This window comes from Ricinus communis, chromosome 5, assembly GCF_019578655.1.
Source record: "Ricinus communis isolate WT05 ecotype wild-type chromosome 5, ASM1957865v1, whole genome shotgun sequence".
Taxonomy (NCBI): Eukaryota; Viridiplantae; Streptophyta; class Magnoliopsida; order Malpighiales; family Euphorbiaceae; genus Ricinus; species Ricinus communis.
In genome coordinates this window covers 4,986,253-4,997,848 of record NC_063260.1, presented here as the reverse complement: position 1 = coordinate 4,997,848, position 11,596 = coordinate 4,986,253, and positions in this window count along the sequence as shown.

The window sequence follows — 11,596 nt, the reverse complement described above, 5'->3', positions numbered from 1 at the left end:
ATTAGGCGATGGACGTAAAGTTTGTTAACATACGAACCGCTATAAATATTTTACGTATTAATTTCTCTCTTTTTATTCTTTTTTATTTCTCAGAAATCGAAATTTTTAATTCTTCACTAATTCAACCCCACTTTTCTTAATTTATTAGGGACAATAAAGTCATGAGAAATCATAAATGCATCAAACCTCTTAGTTTATTACATTGGCGACTTTTTCAAGTTAAGCAGTTTTTATATCAAGTTATTCTAACTTAAAGTCAAATGCACTTACTATAGTTAAAAATCCAAATGTTCTTATGTTTTCACAAGTGGTAAGAACACTTCATGATAATTAATTCCCTCATTTTATGAGAAGCATATGCCACAAGTTGTTCCTTGAACCTAACTGATTCAGCCCCAAGACATCTTATTTTTTTCTGAAGACCTATTTGCATTCCAGTGGCTTCACACCCTTTAGATATAGTATAAGTTCCTAAGTTTATTCTTGGAAAGAAACTGCATGTTCTCATTCATGGGAATTAACCATTATGTTGCTTCTTTACTCTTCACTATCTTTTTATATTGTCAAGGTCCATTGGAATTTATATACTCCTTATTACTATTAATGCATAAGCAATCATATTAGTACCTACAACATTAACATAATTAATATACTTACGAGACTTTCTAATTTCCCTTATTGCTCTCCTTATTGCTATACTTTGTAGTTTGTCCTACTACACATCTCTAGGTTGATTTACAGGATTTGCTAACATCATGTTTGAAGCTTCAATCTCAAACTCCACATTATGGTTAACACCAATGATCATTTTTACCTGTAAGATTACCAAGCTCCTTTCTCTAGCCAATTATAGCAGATTCATCATAGGTAAGATCTCTGCTAATAATAATTTTAGGGTTTTATCCTTCTAAGTACACCACATTCTATACCCTTTAATCCTAGCAGCAATACCCTATAAATATGCGTTTTATTACCCTAAGCTAAAGTTTACTATCATTGATAGGAGTACAAGCAAGAGAACAAATATATACATAAGCTAGAATAATTAGAGAAAGTATTGTACCATACATGTTCAGGTACAATTATAGTCGATAGAGACCTATTTACCAAATAATTAGCAATATTAGTTGCCTTGGCCTAAAATTCCTTAAGAAGTTCAATATTTATTTTATGGGTTGAGCAACATAAGTGTTTACTTCATATGTTTTGTAAATCTATTTTATTTTGGTATATGTTTTATTGTTCGGTTTATCATTATATATATTTTCTTGTAAAACTTATCAAATGATGTATTAATCATTTAATTTTAGTGTTTGACTTTTTTATCAATACGTTTTTAACCATGATTTTACACTTCTTGAATTACACATACATTTTATCTTCTAACTTCAGAGAGTGCACCTAGACCTTTGCAGAGTAATCATCAATGAAAATAACAAACCAGCTGCATATACCATTGGATTTAACCCAAAAGAACCCTAAACACTTGAATGAATATACTTATATAAGTTTCCTTACATGAATTGAACTTGACCCTGCTTTGCTTGCCTACAACACGAGCCCTTGCTCAATTATATTGACCCAATAAGTGAGCCACAACTCTGTAAAATCAATATCTTGATCTAAATAAGAAAAGATAGTTATTATTCCCACTATTGTATTTCCTATCAAAGTATAAATTTCATGTCAGATTTACTCTTCATCATAGTAATTACGCTCGTCAGAACTTTAATTTGCCTATTACCACGAGTAAACTTGTACCCTTAATTATCAAGAGTACCTAAACAAATCAAATTTTTGCCTAAATCAAAAACATACCAGGCATCAAATATTTTAAAAATTCCATCACTTAATCTGTGATAAACCATTATCCATAATAGGAAGCATCTCATTCTCATATAACTTGACATTGCCTTTCCATTCTTTAAAAGAGTGAAGCTAGTTCTTATTGAAAGTCATATGATAAGAAGCATCAATGTCCATCACTCATGTATATCTAAAACTGGAAGTGCTAATAGGCAAAACATCACTACTTTCAAGTTCATCTTCATCTTAACTCTTATGTACTACATTAGTACTTACCTTACCATTTAATTCCTTCTTCTCTTTACCATTCTTACATTTTGGACAATCCCTTCTAAAGTGCCCTTGCTCTTTATATTGATAGCATCGAGGTCCTTTAAACTTTGATTTTGAGCATTGACTTGGGCTTTTTTCTAGTATCCTTTTATCTACTCCTGCCCTATTAACAACCAAACCCAATTATAAACTACCTACTTATGAGCTAGAGATCTTTCTCTTTAATTCTTTAGATTGCATAATATATTTCATATCACCAATATAAATAGTCTCATCCACATAATACAATATCAATAAAGTTTTCATATAAATTAAGAAAGGAACACAAGAAAATTATGGTTTGATTCACATCCTCAATTTCGATCCCAACATTAAATCAAGGATGATTTTGTTACAATTATCAATATGATCTTTAACATGTGCATATTCTATCATCCTCAATTTATACAAATCTTATATTTTATATGAATGATTCATTAGGAATTTATTTTGGCATTTACTTTCATATTTTTTTTTTCATAATGAAGTCATATTTCATCAACCACCTCCTTTAAGACTTCATTACCTAAACTCAACAAAATCGCACTATGTGCTTTATACATAATTACATCCTTTTATGTTGTCTCTATTATTGTTAGCAATTTCTCTTTTTCTTCCAATGCTATTGTGCATCCATGCTAAACCAGTTTAACCTTCATCTTCACCTTTCATAAAGTAAAATAATTTATCCATAGAATTTTTTAATTTCGAATTTGTGAAGAGATATCTTTAATGATAATGCCTTAAATTTGAATACTCATAGGTTGTACACTACTTGTCAAGCAAACAACAATAATAAAAGAAATCAAGCAAAAAAACTAACATAAAGATTTACGTGGTTCAACTAATATGACCTACATCCATGGACAGGGGAGAAAATCTTTATTTTTGTGAGAACTAGTATAAAAGTATAATTAATAACCCTAACATAAAATATTTATATATAACTCAAACAAAGAATTGGATCGCTCCTAAATATACAACTTTTGAGTTATGGGCAAAGTTATAAACTCAAAACATATGCTAGAGCTAGATGTATAGATTAAATTGCAAGTTTTAACTTGAGCCCTATGCATACTGCTTATCTTTACCTTGTGGAAAATGTTACCGACTTGCATACTTTTTTACGGATGTCTTATAGAATAGTGGAAAAAGCTTTTATTTTATATTATTTATATTTAGTATTTTGAACAACATTTGAGTTGATTTAGCTATTTAGATGGGGTTTTCTTTTTTGATCGGCCTAAGAGTTTTTATTAGGCTGGTTTCTTTTCGCCATATCTTTATTAACATAATTTTATTTTGAGTCATTCAAAGACTATTCTAACATTTTAGTTTTGTTAATTTTGCTTAATTGGGTTTTAAATTGCTTGTTGGTATTGATAGTATAAATAGTTTTCAATGTATGAACAAGTACCATAACTACATTTAATAATTCATCGATTTAATTGGCGAAATCCACATGAATATGAAATCTTCAAGTTCTAGTAGTTTAATATGTAATAGTGTCACCTTAACTTGGCTTACAAAAATCTTCTTTGTCTTATTGATCATATTTGTAACATCTAAGTCTTTTAAAAGATAATTCTCTCTTTTTTTTCTTTATAGTATTTCATTTTAAAACTTTTCCATAGTCGTTGCAAGAAAAAAGAAAATGTGTGGTTGGAGCACAAATAAGGGTAATTACTATTTGCCTCATGCATTTTACTATGTTATACTAGTTACTCTTAACATTTAAAATTATATATTTTTATCATTCTAATTTGTAATTTTATACTAAGAAGTCATTTCGTTAGAATTTCTATTAAATAATCGTTAAATAGGTTTAGTTTTATATTATTTACCCATTTTTGGTGTAACACACAAATTATTCTTTATAGTTTATTTATTATACTAGTAACCTCTTGTCTTTTAATAAAACTAACTATTACCTTTTTCATACAAACTCAAGCCAGTTAAAAGACAAAATTGATAAAAAAATTCAACTTAATCAATAAATCTTTTATCTACTCTAACTTTAGCATAAATTAATTGTAATAAAACTTAATATTTTAAAAGAATTTATATTAAGTAAAATATTAAATTTTAATATTATTTAACTTTAAATCATCAAAATAAATAAATATTATTTTTATTATTAATTTTGTTATATTAGATCTGTAACTTTGATAAAAAGTTTAAGGATCAAATTATATCTTTTCATCAATTTATTTTTTAAATTATATTTGATTCAAAATGCAATGGGTTTACTGTGATGAACAAAATAGCTGTAAGGAACAAAATATAGTTGGTAATTTATATATTATATAAAAAATTAAGATACAAATAGTATAAAACTAAACCTAGTTAATGACTGTTCAACAAAAATTATGACGGATTGACTTTTTAATACAAAATAATAAAATAGAAGGATGAAAAAATATAATTGTTAAATGTTTAAGAAGTAACTAGTATATTATAACAAAATGTATGAGGCAAATAGTAATTACTCCCACAAATAATTTGTCTTTATTATCTAGATATCAAATTAAAAAAGTGAACATTTTATTTTAATGATTAGACAACTTTTAATAATATTGAGTTCTTTGTGCTTATAAGGGTGATGATGGTATTGAAAATATGGACTATTTCTTTAACAAATATTACTAAATTTCATCTCAAATTTCTTTACCAACCAGATTGCCCTTAAATTTATAAATTACTTAGAAAGAGATGCATGTGCAAAGATATAAAACCCATAACATATATTTCTAAGCACAAGTTTTTTTTTGTCTTTTAATGATTATTAATTTCTTGCTATCCTATTCTTGCATAGTTAATAAAATTATTCATAAATCTTATGAAATATTTTGTTAATGAAAACTATCATCTTAAACCAACAACAAAGTAAGTCTTTATTTTAATTTTTCTTTTGATTTGTTATGCATGCCAAATCAGAGAGCATAAATAAATCTATCGAATTAAAAGCACTATAATAACATGTCTGTTTGATATCATTTTCATTTTAAATTTTTGTTTCTCATTTTCTTTAAAAAATATATATATTAATAAGATATAAATTCTATATTATTCTATTTTCTAAGACAAAAAGCATATTTTCAAAACTCAGAAAGATTAGTAAGAAACTATATGAAGTGATTTTTTTTGTTTTTTCAATTTATTTTCTAGAAATAAATATTTTGTCTTTTAAAAATATAACTAAAAAGAGAAATTAAAAATAATAGCAACTAATTTGAATTTATTGGATTTGATAAATTTATAGATTCCGAAAATTTTATTCCAAATGGGGAGATGATGTGATATTTTTTTAATATTATATTGTATTTTAAAAAACTAATATTTTTGTGTAGCTATATGTTTGCTAATGAATCTTGTTATATTTTATTACATTCTCTTATTAATTTTGACTATGATAATTAATGATATTAAAAATTCATTACAACATCATCCAAGTGATTGGATATACAGAAAGCAACTAAAAGGTGAGAATTTTTTTTATAGAGGTTTCAATTGGTCATATTAAAGGATTCATAAATTTGTGGCTCGAGTAGTAAAATAGTTACATATGTAACTACAGTAACCAATCAACAGATTAATTGAAATATGAAGACTTAAGGGCCTATTTACCTTAGTTTTGGCGTGATTATTAACCATTGGCTCAACTCACTAAACATATCTAAAGAAAAATAACAAAAGTATCTATATTTTTTAATTTTTTATCAAAATTACGGTGTTGTTTGGTGGAAATTTGCTGAGCATGCCACGAGTACACCATAAGATTTGAATGAGTAGGAGTAAATGTTTGTAAATTAATGTTTGCAAAGGAATAAGCTGAATTGAACAACTTGTATTTAAATTGATGGAAATGGAAATGCAAATTTGCATAAACAAGTGAGTGTTTTGAAAATAAATACAAAGAAATAAATGAAAGAAATAGTTTGATGGAAACTGGAATGTTTGTGGAGAATTTGTGCTTAAGTATTTAAAATTTGCAGTGTAGTTATTGTGTTTGATTGTTGATATTTAGATCTCTTTTTCTTTGTTTGATGTCTGTTTTTTTATAGAGATCCCCAAGTTCCATTTTACTTGGGGATATGCTTTCGTATTTTATGAATGTAGAGCCCCATTAACTCCTTTATTTGGAAAATTAAAATATAAAAATGGTAGTGACTTTGACATAATCATTGAATAGTGCTAAGTCCTTTAAATGTTTGCTTTAATTATTAATTAATTAATTAATTAAATTAAATTAATTAATTAGATAAAATTATTATAGGCCAAACAATTGCCTCTTGCACTGTCACGGGCTTGGTGTTTGCTACCAACGAACCGTGCGGCACTAGCTACTTTCTCGCGGAAACAAGTCAGCTAGTCAGCCTACTCCTCCTTATGCTAGGCAAAATGCTAGCGAGAATGGCAAGAAGAACAAAAGGAAGCTTAAGAAAGCTTAGAGAGAGAATTTCTAGAGAGAGAAACTACTTGCTCTTCTATTAAGCTTGAATAGCTTGATTACAACTTGATGCTTGATTTGCTTGATGCTTACAAATGAATTCTCTAACCTATTTATAGGCCTCCACCTCCTCAATGGACGGTGAGGATACATTTCATCTAATGGCTAAGATTAAGCCTCTAGAATGTTCTACACACTTCCCTACTTATCTACACATTATACATGCATTCTAGATTATTCTAAAATGTTCCAGATGTTTCCAGATGATTCTAGAATGTTCTAGAATCCTCCCTTGCTTTGTAGCGAACTCTGGAGGCTTCCTGGGCCACTGAACCTTCGTGCGAGAAGGGGAAATATTCGGGCTGTGACAGCGTGTATTGGCCATTATTGTAAAACTTAGAGAAGAAAAAGATAATTGGAGTTACTAGTCTTAGAATCTAGTTGTACAAAAAATAAATAAAAGAAAGATTTTCCTTTTTGGATTACACATGTAATTTAGCTCCATTAATTCTCCTGCATTTTAACACCTGCAGCTATGAATAAGCCACATATTGATTTTCTTTTTGTTTCTTTCTTTTTACCGTCTTTCTTCTCTGCTTTGCTTCACCACCAACAACCTCTTCAGTGCTCAATATCACTGCTTTCTTCTACAACGTCATCTGATCAAGCATTTCAACCCGTCCAAGACTGCTCTTTCTCGGCTTTTGGTGTGATATCAACTTGGTTGAGTTCAAACCATACCCTCAACTACCTTATACTTGAGTTATTACTAGAAACTATATCCACCTGCAAAAGAAAAGATTTTTTCAACTTTATCAGAGAAAAATGCCAAAAAGAAAATTTTTTATCTAAAATATTTAATTTTTGTGTGTTTATTTATTAGATAATTGTGTATAATTATATTTAAATTGATAGAAAAAGTTTTAGAATGTAGCCTGATATATATAAAAAATTAATTTTTCTTTTTATTGGATCCCCAAGAACATTTCCAATTTAGGGCTCTCCAACTGAAATATTTTAAAATATTATATAGATCCTCAATAACATTTTTAACTTGGGGTTCCTAAATTAAAATGTTATCAGTTAACTTGGAAAACTCGATAGACAAAATTAGAGGTTTAAGAACCAGTTTTACTTAAGGATCTCATATTAAAATATTATCGGTTAATTTTGATAACCCGATAGAAAAAATTAGAGCGCCAAGTATTAGTTTTACTTGGAGATCTCATATTAAAATACTATCAATTCTTCAAGAACATTTTTAACTTGGGGAACTACTTGAGGTTCCTAACTTAAAATATTTGAAAGTATTAGTGGATTTCAAGAACAATTCTAATTTAGAAAACTATTTGGGGTTCTCGACTTAAAATATTTTAAAATATTATTGGGTCTCCAAGAACATATCTAATTTGGAAAACTACTTGGGGTTCCACTTTAAATATTTTATTAGTCTTCTATATATTTATCCCTTGAAAAACCATATATTTCAAGAACCAATAAAACATTTAAATCACAACATGCTTACTCCCATATACCTATACAATCAGATATTTATCCTTAAGAATTTCTAATAATTCAAATAATTAAGACATGTGCACCTGTTTAGTTTTGCAGCTGTGAATCAATGCCCAATTTACCATTACGATTGTTTTAAGACCACCAACATTCTCTTGGTTATGAAGATAGAGCTCATTTTGATTTACAAAGGTAGTTTTATTTTTTTCTTTTTCACTTAACTTTGATTTGTACCTACTACTTTCTCATATTATCTTCAGTATAAAACATGTTTCTACTGGGATCCTCCTTTGTGCTTTGTCTCATCTTATATCATCTTTGTCATTTTTATTCACTTATCACACATTGTAAATAAAACATCAAAAAATAAAAGTAGCCATGAGGCCTTTTTTATTTGATTTCTAAATAGTGATTTTAGAACTTTACAATAGAATAAAAAAAAATAACTAAAAGAAAAATTGGCCATTTATTTTCGGTTTACATAGATCCTACTCTTAGAAGATTTTATTCCAAGATCTTCTTCTTAGCTGTAGGTTGGCCTTATGGCTCATTGTTTACCTTTTTTGATAGATATGTTATACCTTTTGTGTAGTTCTTTCTGTAATCTTACTAGCTAATAAGAATCTTTATTTTCACATAAAAAGAAAAATCAAACAAGCTAAGTAATGTATAAAAGTTTGCACAAAGGTACAAACTTTCCAATAAGATACAATAATTGATAATAAAATTAAGAAAAATAAGTAAAAATAGTTTAATGCCAATTGTGATTTCAACGGATGAAATCCATAAATTTTAGTTACCTCCTTGATACATGTTGACATATGCTCCTTTACGGATGTGAGATGTTCTTCTGGTTTGTCAAATACCACCCTCTTTAGATCACCATATTGCCTTTGAAGTCTTTCATTTTGTATTCTTATGAGTGGTTGATGTCATTATTTACTAGTTTTTTTATGATGCTTCAGGCCACAACTCATCCGCTGATTCTTCAATATCAGTCGGTTCGAACTTCCACTTAGTTTCACCCAAGCTTCTTTTTTATGCAATCCCATAGGTAACAAAGGAGTTGGATTCCTACAAAAGTAAGTATTATTTCTCTGTTTTTACTTGTCTTTTACCAAGAACTGCTTAGGAATCCATATCTTATGGAACGCTTTCTTATTTTGAATCTCTAAAGATTTATCCTCTTTAACCAAGTATTTCTTAGGAATCTATAATTTCCGTAATTATTTTCCATCTAAAAATCTCCCTTTTGCTTTCCTCTTTTTATCAAGGGTGACAATGGAACCTGTTATTGAGGCGGCTGTGTCTTGATAGATTTCTTGGAGAATTGGTTGGTTTCTTCTTAATTTTTTCCTATTGATGTTGCTTATCTTTTTCTTTACAAACACTCTTAGGGACATCGACATGAACTCTTGAGGAATGCCCCCCAAGTTCTTTGACAGTAAAAGCTTGATTTAGCAACATAGGCCTACCATTGAAATGACCATGTAGTGTGCCTATCATTGAAGTGACCATGTAGTGTTTTTATACGATTATTGTTTTCTTCTTTCTTTTATAGTGGAAGATAACTTTCCTCTGCATATATTTGAGTAGGTTGAGGCATTTGATGGTTGTTCTCCTCTGGATAACTTATGAATGAATGTCCCCTGGGCTCTTTCATATCATTGTGCCTTAAAGGCTTTGACAAAACATCCCGGCCCTTTGGCCAGATTTTTTAGAGCTAAACTCGAAGTAACTTCCTCTACAGTATTAGTTATTATTGAACTAAACTATTGCCATAGTTTTTCAGTTGTTTCATTTTGACTTTTCATAATCTCCTCCATATATTTGCAGGCTAATATTGCTTGAATTTTAAAATTATTGGCCAACGAAGGAGTGTTAATATCAGAAATATTCACTGAAGATAAAAATTTATTCTGCCCATCCACAATATGTGTATTGAGGTGCTAATATGATAATGATTCTCTTTATGAGAAACGAGATTGTATTCTTCATATGTATCATAATATGGATCATAGTATGGAGTGAAACCCCCTTCATAAGAAACATTCAGATTATACCCTATTGTTACAGGAGCAAATTCCAAGTCTTGAGATATGGAAATATAGTTTTTTTAAAGAATATCTCTGGATATTGATGAAATTCTTTAGGACGAGTCCCATAAGGCATGGTAAAAGATATGTTCGGTGAAAATTTATTAAGTGTACCACATGCGTAGATACACGAACTGTAACTAATGCGCCTTGACTTCTAAATCAGATTCTTTATAAATTTCTAAGCTCTCTTGCTGGTTTGCTTAGATCCTCAAGAAACACCATAAGATTTGAATGAGCAGCAGTAAATATTTGTAAAGGAATAAACTGAATTCAACAACTTGTATTTAAATTAATGGAAATGAAATTTTTCATAAATAACAGAGTATTTTAAAATAAATACAAAAAAATAAATGAAAGAAATAGTTTGCTAGATACTGAAATATTTGTAGAGAATTTGTGCTTGAGTATTTGAATATTGCAGTATAGTTGTTGTATTTGATTGTTGATGTCTGGATCCCTTTTCCTTTGCTTGATGTCTGCTTTTTACAGGGATCCCCAAATTCCACTTTACTTGGGTATATGCTTCAATGTTTTGTGTATGTAAAGTGATGTGTGCTACTTGTGTTAGCTACAATCTAAGGCAGTGTACCTATCGATGCAGTCTAGCACTAATGGCGAGTATCAAGGTCGTATTCCTCAGGAAAGTGAAAGCCCAGAGTTACTCCTTTGTTCTTTGTTATATTAACCTCAAATGAGTGATGAATAATTTCTAAACTAACTAATAGCTACAAGCTAAGTTCTAAGGGAGATGCATGAGTAATTGATAACTAAAATTACCAAGACAAGAAAGCAAACCCAAAGGGAACCTAACCTAGTTGGCAATCAAACAAATGATAAAGGATTGGTGAGTCTAATTATGCTACCCGTGGACGAATTCTTAACCGAATTCGGTTTCTCTCTCGAGATAACCGAATTCTTAAACCTAATAACCTAAAGTTGGAATCTCTTCCTAACGATTGATTCTTAAATTAGCATTAAGCTTTAATCCACTTATATTAAACTTTGTTAATTCTTAATCCGGCTAGTTAATTATCCTTATCTCTGAGCGATTATTAACCAGTTCTTGCTATTCAAATTTCAATTGCCAAATGGACTTCTCAATCACACAAAGCAATCTAAACACACAATTCACAACGTCTCATGAATAATGCATTATTTTATTAATATTGAAAGCAAGAAGAATACAAAACTAACCCAAACAATCCAACAATATAATACTAAGCCAACATAGTAAAGAAATCCCAATGGATTTGATCAATCTAGCTAATCATGTTCATTATCAAAATCTACAAGAATTCAATTACAACAATGAGTAAAGGTAGAGAAACTCGATTACACCCTTGGATGAGAGTAAACAGCCCTAATTCCTCTCGCTCGAATTGAATCGATTCTTGTTTCTTTTACTCGATTTGAA